Below are 15,385 nucleotides of genomic sequence, written 5' to 3' on the forward strand. Positions count from 1 at the left end.
ATATTTTAAAAGCAAAAAAATGCAAGAAACATGTTTTTTCAAAATAACCAGCACAGATCAAGGAAGAGATGCAAATACAGCAAAGAGGGAATAAAGGCAGAAAATTGTAAGTAAACAAGGCATATTTTAATATACTATATAAACAAGAGATATAATAAAACATATAAAATAGTCCTTGTTCACACTTAATGAGGTAAAAATGCCAGTAGCAAAAGATTTAATTCCAGCCCTACCCAATCTTAACGTTTATCCTAGAACAAGAGGTCTCTACTGATATTTTCAGTGATGTTATTAACCACTTGCCTGCTACATGAATATCTGATCTGTAATCATTTTTCAGAGACTTTCCTGAAAAATAAGATACTGTGTTCTTATCTTTGTTGATATTTAGATCTCTTCCCATTGCCCTCCAAACACCAACCTTTTCTTCTTGGGAGCATTTAGAAGACAACCCACCAAACAAAATGATAGGTGTGTCTTGTTTATCAGGAAAGCATTTTGGTTGTCTGATGCAAATGGCCAGATGGACTCTATTGCATTTGAACCAAGGAGCAAGAAGAACTGAGTGTCATTTCTTTCTGTTACTGTTGCCGCCATACCATCTCACAACTTCACGTTTTCTAGTTTTAAAATGCTCTAACTCCTCCATTGTCCCCCTCAACGTGCAAGATGTTTCAGTACATTTGTTCAATGCTTTTGAAAGAGCTTTGTAAAAGCAGTTGACTGCTAAATGCTATTAAGAGAGCCACCAGTGTAAGCGTTACTATTTGTCTCTTCTCCGTTTTTATTACTTAGTTGTACTCAGTTGAAACTCCAGCTGAAATACTTTCATATTCTGAAACAGATCAGGTGTTCTGGGACCCAAATCCTTTGCAGCTACTCTATCAGTTTCCTTAAAGAGGAAATGTTAGGTGACTGGCATGAAGAGCAAAAATGTTTGCATCATGTGTGACGGTTTCTTGTTCAGTCATTATACAGCCTGTGACATCTGAACATGGAGTAACATACTTCTGTGTTTTTTCTGTTGCAGGTTTAAATATTTTTTGAAAATGTTGTGTTAGGATATTTGAGAAGTATTACCTTTTAGTGCAATGGAGATTTCTTCCAAAACAGCAGTGATACCTTATAATCCTATATTATTGATACCTATTTAATTTTCTTTTATGACATCTGACACAGATTCAGGTGGATCCCATTGTAGAACAAGGAAGTAGCACACAAATACTTACTGCTCTTTGTAATGAAAAGTAGCTAAAGAACATGCTATTAGCTAACATTTCATTCAAAAAGATTATCCTAACTATACCTATGAACCAAACAGAACAGTGACATGTCATTACCTTAGACATTGACGGTAGTCCTGTGGTTAATGTAAACCCTGGATCTAAGAGCAGTATGTGTAATTAATATAATTAGGTCATTTTTTTACCTCAAGTAAGTGTTTAAATATATATTTAATATCAGCAGAAGTAATGCACATTTCTAAATCTGGAAATCTACGTCTGTGTTTACACTGACATCTTAGTGGAAATCAGGAGAGCTCTCTTGACATGAATGTCTCAGCTATCCCCGCTATTCTGCTTTGATTCATATCACAGAGTCATCCTGGACCATGCAAACTGGATTACTTTTACATTAAGGTGAACCAGAAAACTTGTTCCATGAGGGCACCTCCAGTGCTGCAGCCACTACGAAGCACCCAGGTGCCAGACTAGTCCAAAATAGTAGCCCTGATACACAGTGGGAATTGTCAGCACAGATTGTTTTCCTCAGCGAATCTGCTTCTGTTGTGTTGTACTATTTGCTATTGTAGCCATAGACTATCTCTACCATGGTTATTACCTCCAGTCCACGTAGTCTTGGCTAAATCCCTTACTCAAGCAAGTTTTGGCATTGTCATTAGTGGTATTGCATAAAAAGAAAAATATATAGCCAAAGATTAAATTGGCCCCAATGTAACTTAACCCAGGTGGAATCATCTAAACAATACATTCTTGATAACCCTTGGGAGAGTTGTGGTTTGTAGTTTGGACCGCACCCCTTAAATACTGTGTATTTCTATAGTTAATTTACCTAAATTTGGTGTTACATTTAAGACAGTACAGACAGCCCTACATTGACTCTTACTCCAAAGCTGTTAAATCAGTGGAATGATTAAACTGACTGCAAGTAGCCCTATTTCACTTAATAGTAACTCTTAGTTTATATCTGTATGAATTAAAAAAAAATGGCTGTGCAAATGGCTAAGCAGTGATGGAGGATCAGAAACCCAGCTTGAGTATTTTGTGCCAATCTACCATGTCTAGATATCTTTCCATTTGGATCATCAGTTGGAATTTATTTAAATTGGAGGCCTAGTAGGGTTTTGATCATGTGTTTAGTTGCTCTGATGTCTAGGACATACCTTGTAAAAGGTAATGCAAGAATCAAAAAGCCTATTACTTACCTTGAATTTTTTAACAATTTTGAGGTGAAGGACGCATGTCTTATACTGATATTTTTGCTCTAGGTTCTGCTCAGATAGCATCTCTCAGTGGAAGTTCAGAATACAAAACATTTATGCCTGTTCTTGAAGTCCTTAAGCAGAAAGCCAATGGGAATTCTGCCTGTATAAAACTGAAGGATGGAGCAATATATTATAGCTTTAGGCAAAAGGAACAGTTTCTAACACATATTACAAAATTAAAAAAAGAAAAAAACTGTTGGGGACAATCATGGGTTCTTCTGCTAGGATGCAGAGTTCTGGATTTATACCTCTAAATTTTCAAAGAGTTATGCAGAGTTTTACCTATGTAACTCTTCCAAAAGTCAAAGGAGCCATGCTGATAAGCTGAAACATGGAGGGATTAGTGTACAAAGAACCTGAGAGTTGAATACATAGCCTATTGCTTTAAGATCACTGTAAATATCAACTAAAAATATGTACTAATTCATGTTTATAAGTTATTACTGTGTTAGTTTCATAGATATGGTAGCATGACTATTATTAGTTTTATTGAGTTTAATGAACTTTACTTTGTATTCCTCTGTGAATGCTCTGAATGCTGCAAACAAAAAAAGCACAACAGTATTTTTTCAAGTTCTCTTGGCGCGATAGCAGTGTCTTCACTATTGTTCAATTTTACAGAATTAGCAACATTTCATCATACAATGCTATATTAACAACATACCTTTCTTTAAAGAACTGTCACTAGGAGATAAAAGCATATGTGATAAGTCTTGTCTAATCTCATTCATCTGCCTTTACAAAATGCCCCAGATATTTTGTGGGAGAATATGCTGCTTTTGCTTCATTCATTGTTTGTATTTGGGGGTGGGGCAGGGGAATAATAGGGCATTTTGCAATGGTAATTGCATCTAACATGCTTTTTTTCATTATTATTATTGTATGTTAGAAACATTTTGATTTAATTTCTTTTTGTAGATCAGACTGTTTGACAATAGCTTTATTTTTTCAGCTAACCATCTGATTCCATTAGACTAATAACTTCTCACATTTAGTGCTATCCGTATCAATGTCTCCATATCAGCTGCATTTTAACTTCATAAAAAAGGAAATGTGATTATTATTTTTGTCATACTAGATTTTGCTGATCAACTAAATATTTCTGCACCAATCTACATATTAATATGCATGTTGTAGTCTGTACAATTGTTCAACATCAAAATACCTGTTTAATTTATGTCAAATGTCTGTAAAATAAATGCATTGTTCTCCATTTCAGTCTGATAGAGTAAGCAGGATAGTAAATAAATGTGTAAACGAATCATCTGTGTCTCATTTCAGTTCTCTGCATGAAATCACTTTACATTGAACATTGCATATATACCAAAACAATAATCCATAGTGTCTTTAGATTTCATTACTTGACAATATTATATAGGGATCTCTGGCAGCCAGTGTGTATGGAAATAAATCATTTAGCTATGCAAATAAAGTCAGAATCCATTACTTTTAAAAAAATTAAATACAGCGCTTCTAAGCCTTTTTTTCCCCTCTCTGTTCAGCATTACTGCTCATTACTATTTCCACTGTCATAGATACAAGACCTCAGATGACTTTACAAGGGTGAGTAAACGTTATTGCCCAAAGGATGGAAAGATATAGCAGCCTTTTTATGGATAGTCAAGCCTCGGTACCTCAGCCTAATATTCAGAGGTGGTGGATAAACCAATCTCTTGTTCAACTTACCATAAGCAACAATCTAGCTTGGACCCCAGCACTTTTCTGTCTAACGTGGATCAATTTTTTAATAGCCCAAAACCTGAAAGAAAATATAAGTTGTACTGAGAATTATTTTTTTCCTTCAAGATGAGTCATGGAAATAACTAATTTTTTTTTTTTTACAGGCAAAGTTTTGCTGCAAATGCAATTATAATAGAGCATCTCTAGCATTCAGAATATAAGGAGTATAATTTCTTTATCTTCAAAATAGAAAGCTATTTTTTAATTTCTACATCTGAACTGCATTACAGTGAAATAAAAATACAGGACCAAATTGTGCCCTTTGGTGAGCATGCTAATTGTAGTTATTATGAGAGAGCTTAGAGGCACACTTTAACCTCACAACCACATTGTGCTACACATACCTCAAGACACAGTTCTTTGCACTGCAGAACTTTTCCTCTTTAAGCTTTTAATCTAAGGATTCCTTCTCTGAATGCACTAATACTGTACATCAATCTAAATTTGTTCCATCTTCCTGTTCTCCGTCGAACATATTCCCAATCTCTTTCCTTAAAAACAAAACTCACACCTTTGTTATATTGCTTCTCCCAGTCTCTTCTTCTTGGCATTGGCTTGAATAATTCCATCTGAAAGAAAGGATATTAAGTTTTATATATTATTCAATAATCAAGCAGTCTGCAGCCCACACATCTGTCTGTGGTACTTAAAAATATGTCCAAAACTGCACTTCTAGGTGCACATTCCAGCTGCCCCATGATTCCGTGCTGCAGCAAGACCTGGGGCTTGTGTAAGTCCTCTGACCCTCCAGATTTTCACTGCACAGAAAGGAAACTAAGTGACACAGGAGAAACAGAGTGGGAGCATTCTTCTATAATCACTGAGTCTGGACAATCAAGAGACAGGATACACCACCACAGTTCAGACACAGCTAAAATTTTTTCTTTGATCATATTGTGAAATTAGATCTTTCTGTTCTAGCTATTCAATTGTCTTCCATCTCCTTCTCTCCCTCTATTCTTTCTTGTGGAGCTCATTTCAAAAATTTTTCATCCCAACTCCATGTCAGCCTAAGAAAGGAACAGATTGTTGGTACCAAGAAAATACAGAAAATCTCCACTACCTTTTTTGGTGCAATCTGACCTGCAGCTGAACACAAATCCATCTAGAAAGCAGGAAACTATTTTATGCAAAGCTGCAAATGTGATATGTGCTAGGAATTAAGTTTTAAAGAAATAAATAAATATTCCTGGCAGACCAGGAATAGAGCAGGTCATATCATACAGATAAAGTACTGAGATGCCAGTAGGTTAGTGTAAGAGTACCCCTCTCTAACCTATTCAGTAAGCAAACTTAATGCAATTCTAATATAAATATTAGGAAAGAAAACCTAAATAGAATATCATTATGTTAAACTTTAATTTACTGTATAGGCTTAAGCCATGTTCCTGTTGACTCTGAGTGCACATTTACATTGAAAAAACTAAATCAGAAGTTGAACAAAATTTGTTCCAACCTTTTTTTGGCTTCTAGAAACTCATGTCCATTTTTCTACCTTAAAGAAAGATAGAAATGGGGAGGGAAAAATTAAACTATATTGTATTATGTAGTAGGTTGGGTGTTTTTAAAAGGTTTCAGAGTACCTCACAGACCACAGGTCTCAATTGCCCGCATAAGCAAATGGTGCAAGTGTCTACAAAAAAAGTTACTTACCTGTGATGACAGCAAACCAGTTTCCAGGTCCTCACCTTCTGAAAAGAGTTTGCATACTTTACCATCTAAACTGTGGCTTTCTCCAAACAAAATATCAACTTTTAATGGATAAATTCAAGAGCAGTTGTTAATAGAGCTGATTAATTTTTAGACTGTGAGCCAATAAACTTTCCCCCAGTTAAAATAACTCAAATTACCTTTCAAACAGCACTTTTAGTACTTACAGATTTTCATCCAAGCAAATACCAGCAGACTTTATCTATGGGCACCACAGAATCCACAACTGAAATTAATTTGAAATTTTCATGCCTATTTATGAAGGTAGTTTCATTCAAGTAAGCAGCCACCTTTCACTATTTCACCACTGTTTTCTTCTCAGTCATATACTGAAATGATACCACGAGTGCAAAACAGTTATTTTCTCTTCATCAGTTCATGATGAAAATGCTAATCAAAACTGTAACTGCATCTTGCAAGCAATACAGAGGTTTTGACTCATTTTTTTGTTCTGCACTAGAACAAAAATGGGAACTTTGACACTGTCACTGAAAGCCTATAGATCAGGCATCAAAGATTATCCTTGATTAATGCCCTTTCTCCAAGAGCTAACCTGGCTGTTAGCTGGGGTTGGAAAGGACTGAGCCTATTCCTTTGTCCTCATGGACTACCTAAGCGGACATGGCCCTCACTTGGGTCCTGTAACTATAAATCTGTGGTGTGGGACCTCAACCAGAGGGAAGCATAGCCTGACCGCCAGCACAGACCTGGCATCTGGGCATTTTCCAATGCTTGCTTTTAAAACCAGACTGAATTCTACTCTGTCCTCCCAAAGCCATCATCTATAGATAACCAACATGATACAAAAAGCTCTGATTGACCTGAAATCCAGTCATAATGACTCAATATCGATTAAAACTATAGCTGCCTTACCCACATCAGGACTTTTTCTATTTTGTCATTATGTGTTAATAAAATCCTACTACTGAACAAGGCACTACAAGCCAATGAAGATTGAGAACTGGCTTTAATAGAAGTTTTGACTATCTAAATAATTCAAAATTGAACTCTACATTCACAAAATTCTTTCTTTTCAGCTTTTTTGGGAAAAAGTGCTGCACAAACAAGACTACATACTCCCCATGAAAATATAAAATAATTGCATTATTGTGTCGTGGTAATTAATTTATCAGAGGACTTTCACTTTTAGATACACAAAGTTACTGATGCTTGATAGATTGAAAAATAGACACTATTAATCAAATGACGAGAAAAACAGTCTGCAGTTCTGTTAGCCAACAACATCAGAGGGCCCAGAAGGAGCATGAGTTTACTCAAAGCTGCTAACTTGGCTTGAAACTACAAACCGACTTTGTCTTAATGAGGATTTTATCTGGTATTAGTTTCTACAGGTGAGTTAAGAAACAGTTAAACGCACAGAGAGACAAAAATATTTTTTAATCACCAATGTGCCTTCAAATGCATTAATCTGTATCTTAAAAAGCATTTAATCATGTTGAACTACTATAACTATGAAACACATCTTATTTGCAGAAAGTAAAGACAAGCCAAACATGAACAGCACAAAAAGGAATAAATTTTTAAATTAAGTAAAAAAGCATGATTTGTTTTGTTATTTCTCACTCTTCATTCTCATGTTTTCTACAGATTATAATCCCTCCCACACTGGAAATCAGCACAGCAACAACTCACTGCTAATCTCACCTAAATTATCAATTAGGTATTATCATTTAGGTACTGCAAAAAAAATCAGATTGAGTTATGTTATCACTCACTGTTACTTAAACTATTAATGAAACTATTGTTTTACTTCACAAAATAACTCTATTTTTATTATTTGTTCTCTTATGGTACAGTTTTCAAATGGCAAACAATTTGAAATTTTTCTTCATAATGTCTTCACATGTCAATTGTTTCTATGAGATGGCAAGAGATGAGCTGTCGACTGTGAAGTATCAGTACAGTACCCATATCCATGCTATTAAAGTCAGAAAAGCTTCTTAAGAGATTATTACAATTTAGTACATTCATTAAGGAAAAGGGTTCAAAGTGAACTTCATTCTGATTAGACTTTGGATAATCCACAGTTAATAGAGCCATTATGAATGACTCAACTGCAGGAAATGTTTCTACTTTACTAAACACTAAGGCATCCAAGCACAAAACACAGATCCATAAAGGAAGAATTCATTAGCTCAGCCACTCAAGGAACTGCTTGTATTTACCACCTTTCCAATTTTAATCTTTTAATGTTGCTGGTTTAATGATTTAATTAAAATATATAAAGAAGTAAGCATAATTGTACCATTCTCAGAAAGGAACTGTGTCTTTAGTTCTCCGGTCCCTCAACAGGATGCTACATGACAGAAACATCTTATATTTGTAACTCATCTTCCAACAGCAAGCCTGATGACCAGCTGAGCCATATACATACACATATAAACACCCATACACACAGAGAGCATATATGGAATCTGGCACTATTTTAGCACAGTAGTCTGCAAACCAAAACCCTACAACACCTCACGAATGTGCTACAATACAACTGCAATCTAAATAAATTTCTCGGTTCACTAAAGCACAGCAGAAAGGAGCATCTCACAGTTTTCTCAGCTCTAATTCACAGCTGAGCCAAAAGAAGTTGCATGCGAGGACATCATTTTCCATTAACACAGAAAAATGGAGGTGATAACACCTGCATGTCATGAGGCTTACATACCTGGTAGTAAATTAAAGCATATGTAGAACAGAATAATTTCATTCTGGCATGAAATGTTAGATATCCAAAACATGAAGTTTCTTATGGCAGCAACAGTAGAACTACTGCTTTAATTATTCCCCACTCTTGCTTGCCTGACCTCTCTTCTTGTCAGGACTGTATAAGTAAGCCCTGTTAAAACACTTCAAGCAAGTTCCACAACTAGATATGTTTACCTTGTAAGGATTGAAGAAAAGCTCTAATTTTTCTATGAAATATTTCAAAACTAAGTTGAAAGTTACCTCCATTTCTTGGGGAGGACAAAATAAGATTCCCAGTAATCAAACGAAATAAAGTTCTTAGTACATACCAAAAAATCAATTTTGTAGTGTTAAATACTAACTGAAAAGAGTAGTTACTGTTTTTCATGTCTAATCCCTCATTCTTGCCTAGGAAAATTAACAAAGAAAAAAACAAATTTAAAGAGGTACCACTGCATAAATATGCAGCTACCTTTGCTTTCTGAGAGAAGTTTCACTTCCGTATTTCCCCACAGTTAACACTGAAAGTGATTTGGGGATAATTATCATGTCTTGTTCTCCTTGAAATTTCTAATCATGACTTAAATCCCAGGGATTTTCAGCAGTGTATCCAGAGCTCTGAATGAATAAAACTGTAATTCCAGGAGTGTATTAATGTTGCAAATTAATTTGACATTCATTGCAATATGCCTGATGAGGGCAAACTACTTTGTTAACGTGCCTATGTTCAGAGGCACTGCCTGTCACAATAGCTATTTAAAACAGTGTTAGAAATCTCATAAAGTCTACCAACCTCCCACTTCAAAATTTAAAAAAAAAAAACAGTAAATGATTCCCCTTTCATTTGGAAGCTTCAGTTGATAATAGCACCAAATTCAATTTCACCCACTCAACTGAGTCTCAAATTTTCCAGCTTTCTGGTATTAACTATAACTCATCTTCTCTGTCATTTTTACAGATACACAGGTAAGTATGCCTCTTTTTAGTACTTTCACAATATTAAAGTTGTTACAAGTCCTTTCTCTCGGTCTGTTAAACACATACAATGTTCAGCTAATCAGTAGAGCCAGAGAATCTTATTTCCAAGATCTTTGAAACTGGGAACAGCTTCAAAGCTGTTAGTTCCTAGTGCCTGGCATGTTAAGCAAAATAAACACACACATAAATAAATTATGACTTCTAAACAAGAAAAGTTTCTGAAAGGTCTCTAACAATCATTTCATAGAAATATAGTTACCTAAACTGAAACTGTGTATCTCAGGGATAATTCCACACAAAATGGTACAAAATGTCAGTCAGTACTCAGTATATCAGAGATCAGTATGTGGCCAGTAACTCAGGGACTCATTCTGCATATCTTTTATCAAGCAATCTTTATTTACTTAAAATGTAATCCATAAAGATCATTTAAATTCATTAAATTCATTAATTTACTCATCATGTAAAGACTGTGGATTTGTTTAATTGATCTAAATGACTTGATGTTAGCCAAGGAGAATTCCATAGAACTGCATCAGTAAAGTCAAAATGTGAGAGGGATTTGCTCCTGGTAGCAAGATGGACGATGGTCAGTGCTATACAGCATGCCAAGTTGTCATTTTTCTTGCTAAGGTTAAGTCTCATGCACTGCGGTAAAACACTGCTTTGACACTCAGTGATGCAAATGTGCCAATGGCCATGGCTGGTGATAGTCAGCTACATTGTTTTTAACTCTATTTGAGTCCCTAATGTAGCTCTTCAGCTGGGGCAGAATAAAATACCTATCAATTCCTTTTCTGTTTGTGAATTAACCTCAGCGAAGGGGAGGAGACCTTGCTGAGTTCATTATATTGAATACTATAATACCTCAGTCTCTAAAATTGCATTACATTAACTGAGAATAATGCAAACTTTATTCTTTCACACATATAGTAGCTTAATGAGCCATTAAAATGTCTAGCATTTAAAGCATACAGTGAGGAGATATATAGTTTAAGCTTCAGAAATCATCCAAATATGTTGCAAGTGCTAACAGCACTCACAACAGAAGAAATCTTGCCTTTTATTTATTTTTAAATTCCCCTTTCATTCTATTCCACAAAATGCATTTATTTACAAAGCAAACTGGAGAAATCTGTTAATACTGAATCAAGTAATCTAAGTTAGGAATGGCAAAATGGGAACATATATGTTGGGTAAGACCCTGATCAGGTCCCAGGAAATGCCACTCGTTTTCTCTTACACTGTCTCTAGTTAATTAGAAAGTTCTTCCTTTCCCACTGATCAGAGTTCCAGAAGGAATCTGTCCCCTTGGAAGTAAAATACCCATCCACAAAGGGGCCATGTAGTTTTGCAGCAACCTGCAGACCTTCCAAACAGGCTCTCATATAGAAATGTTGGGTTTGGACCTCACAATGGGAAATCCCCAGCACTCCTGTGACTGTAGACAAGGGTTCAGCCTTGCTGCTTTTGCCTGCAAAGCCTAAACCATTTGAAACCACAGCAGATGCATGCCCAGAGGATCAAGGAAAGACAGAACATGGTTGCAGAGCTGTAACTTTGTCCTATTGCAGACCAACCTCACCCATTGTATTCTTCTCCTCTCAGAAATGTAATGTATCTAATTGCTTCTGTATGATTGGCTTAGAAACAATACCCATAAATCTGTGAAACGTCTCTATGAAATATGCTTGCATAAACTTGGCATGCCCAGAAATAAAATCCTTCACCAAATGGAAAGTTACTGCCAGACGTGATTTTTCCAAGATCTGTTATTTTTGACAGTATTTTATCAGAAGTCTGGTCTGATCCTTTATTTATATGATGAATAACTTCAGTAATTCTTTTAACAGAACTTTCAAGGCTCTGTTATTTTGATTTTTCCATCATTCTATATTGCCTAACTATTACCATAAAACTAATTTAATAAGGTTTATTATAGTAGAGCAGCAGTTTGGCTGATTAAATGTGTATCAAGAGTATTAAACCATCTCCTTCACCTTTGTTCCAAAGTAACTGCATATACTACTATATAACTGCTATTATAACTCAATGTATGTTTCATGGTTGTGAGAATTTTAATATATCTCATTCTAAAGTCTACTGCTTCAATTGGTCTCATGGCTCAGCACTGCTAGTAAGATAAAAAAATAGAACCTATGCTATACCACTCAGAAGAAATTACAGTTTGCGAGACAAGAAACAGCTTTGTCATGCAACAACAGACTGTAGTACAACAGGCCTGAAAAAGTTCAGCAGCTTTGCAAGTGTGCATTTTAGGCAGAAAAGACGGCTAAAGGGATAAACTGGACTAACACCACAAAAACTTAAATAAGTGAAAGGAACCTTGGAATTTCCATGCACGTCTTCTTTTTTCCACCTCATTAGCCTCTCTGATAAGTATTATTAATAGGACTCTTGATTCTGGTTGAGACTATAGGTGAAAATATGTAAGACCAATTCACACAGGGATTTAAAAGGAAGGCCTTTAGAACAAGGAAACTGCTGCACTTTTGTATTAATGAAGAATGTTCTGGGAAGACTCTAAAACTGCTTTAGTGTTAGAATGTATTCCAAAACACTGCATTTGGGGCAACAGTGAAAAACATCCATTAGTGAGGCAAATAGTAGTATGAAATGCCACTGGTTCTTAGCATATTTTCCAATAATTTCTTTTTTTTAGAAAAGGTACTTAATATAACACTGTTGCACTTTATAAACTTTGACCAACCTATCTCACCAGCTCAAGAACCTCTGCATTCCAGCATGGAATTCTGTCAGGCCTGTTTAAAATAAAGCTCAAGTTCATGCTACCCATGTCCTATATCCATATCTCTTCTTTCCCTACACTTGCTTCCTTATAAAATCCAGACAGTAATTGTAGAAAATGCATTTATGAGACGCTAATGCTCAGTTTAAACCATGCATAAGATGTGTTCCCATTAGGCACATGCACACAGAGCAGATATATATGACACACACACACACACACACACATATATATATATATATATATACACGGTCAGCCACACAGATCACAGAGAGACACTCAGAAAACTCAACACCAACTGACAGCACAGATGGTCTCATCCTGCTCCCCTCTCTGGCTGAGCAGGACAGAGGTCCACTGGGCTCAGACACAAACACTCGTGACACCCCTCACCCAGAAAGGTGTTAGAAACTAATTTAATAAGCAGTTAGGACAGACTGCACTGATCCAGCACAGACAAGATACCAACCAGCCAACTATTTTCACGCAGCCTTTTTATCCCCTTTACCATTTATTTTTCCACACCTGTCCCTCCTCAGTATCATCTAAATCCCTCCCTTTTTCCTGCCTTTTGTTCCTCCAACAATAAGCCATGTACAACCCCAAAACGCTCTTCCCCTGTATCCCACCATGTGTCCCACCCCACAGCAGCACCAGAAAGGTGATCCAAAAATCTGCTCGGGATGACTGGTGGTGATGGGTTTCACACCTGGACTCAGAGTGGGGGAGCTGGAGCTGTCCTGCGGCAGCCCTGGGAGGGGCCTGGATACGGTCTTCATTCCCAGGTGTCTACAGTTTGGGTTCCTGCCTGCCATGGTGTCCTGTGCTCCTCTAGGCTTGTGAGGGGCCTGGGAGCATCCGAGACAGGGCAATATTTGGGTTCTCCCTGCCCCATCGCTGCCTATCAGTGTTCCTTTGTGGGTGTGCCGAGAAGCTATTACACATAACTTAATACAAAGTACCTTAAAAACAACAGAAGGGCACAGGCTGCAAGGAGTTTGAAAATTACATTGAATTTGTACTTTCCTAAATGAAAACTTAATTGCATTAGAAGCACCTTCATACATTGTTTTCAATTTGAAGAGACTGTGTTTTAAAATACTGTCCTGTGATGCTGGTCACAGGCAGAAATGTACTGTTGTAAGGTGCACAGGTATCTTAGACCTTCTACGTCTTAGGGGTGGAGGTAATTTAAATACAATGATGAACAATTTTCCATCGTATCATCACAAATATTCACCCATAAAGAAAGATGATAACTAAAGGAAAAGTCAGACAAGACTCAAGTGTTTGTCACAGAACATAGTGTACAGCCACTGCACTGGTTTTGGGATATTTGCTGATGCTTAACACGCCAAAGACTACTATGATTTCCCAAAGTACATTTTCAAGAAACTATCAAGTCTCTCTTCATTTGAGCCACTACAGTCTTTGGAGGCAAAGAGGACCAGAAGAGGATTAATGGCAAGAAAAAAATCAAGTTGGGAGGTTTGTTCCTGCTGTTGTTTGATCACAGTAATTTTGAGCTTCATCTTTCTGCCAATTTCTATTACAAAACCCCCCAAACGCATGCTCAATTAAAGATTAATGCATAATGATCTCATTTTTTATGTCTGATTCACGTCATCACCTATACTATAACATTTTAAGAATTCTTGTCAGTAGCCTGATAAAGCTTGTCACAGTTTCAGGCTTGCTGTTACTGTCAAGTACTATCAAGCAATATGGCAAATAACAGCAAATATGCCCAGTCCAAAGAATTCATGTCCTTGAAGACGTTATTGTAGATACATGTGCAAACATGCATCTGTAAACTTACTACAACATAAGATTACAACTATTGCCAAACGTTAAGTCTCTTTCAAAGTGCAAATTTAAATTCTATATTCTATTAACAAAGATGACCAAATAGAGGATCTTTTTAATTTAAAATTATGTATTTTCTTCTCTGTTTGACATCAATTTATTTATGCCACAGCAAGACTTCTGCAGGTACATTCCATTTGACCACAGAAGTCAAAGGCAGCAAAGGCCTACTAGTTCATTCATTCTGCTGATACCACGCTGTTAATCCCAGGAGTAAAGTAAAACTCAAATTAAAGCCCTTCACCTGATCTACCAGAGGACTAGTCCACCCTCCATCAAGTCTCAGGCAGGAAAACTGTTCTGCCCTTCAGCATTTGCCTTAAATTCACCTCTTCATAGACTACCTTCTTCCTTGTTAGGTTTTACATTTTAACACACACAAAGCATTGCCTTCTCAGACAGAGGCACTCCACACTCCCAACTAATTCAGTCCCTCTTCCCATTCCATCCTGGGCTTTATTGCCAAGCCAAGGCTTCCACTTTTCAGTTTCCAGGCTCTGTGACACTGACACGTCCTTCCTCCGGCAGCCTTCTCTCAGAGCCCACGTGCAGACACGTTAACGGGAAGCCCTTTCTATCACCACGTGCACAAAACACCTGTGTTTGGCCCTTCAGTCTCCACGAACCGCGGGACTTGGCAGACCTCACGGCCGACTGCTCCAGGCAGAACACTCCTTAATTTTTCATCCTCTGACACCAAAAGACACGGCTACACCGAAGTTTCCTAGGAGACAGCAGCTGCAGAGGAAAGCTCTCAAATCGCCAGTGGCCAGCGGGGGCACAGCCCAGACCTTCCCCAACATTCCTGTCAGGGGTCAGGGTGTCGTGGGCGGCGTCACGTCGCTTATTTTGTTGAAGTAAAGGGGGTGCCCTGCTGAGGGGCTCCTGGAGGCCGGCGAGGCAGCGCCGGATAGCGGCGCAGGACCCGGTGCCCCGGGGCCGTTAACAGCCCCCGCCGCCCTCCCGTGCGTGACACCAGCGCCGCGTCCTGCCCGGGCTCCGCCCCCCCCGGACTGACGGGCGTTGGCCCCGCCCACAGGCGGAGGTGACGTCAGTGGGGCCGGAGAGAGGCGGGCGCGCTGACTGGCTGCCGCGCGGCAGGGGCGGGCCCGGGG

Source organism: Athene cunicularia (genome assembly GCF_003259725.1).
Source record: "Athene cunicularia isolate RWA chromosome 2 unlocalized genomic scaffold, athCun1 chr2_part1, whole genome shotgun sequence".
NCBI classification, from domain to species: Eukaryota; Metazoa; Chordata; class Aves; order Strigiformes; family Strigidae; genus Athene; species Athene cunicularia.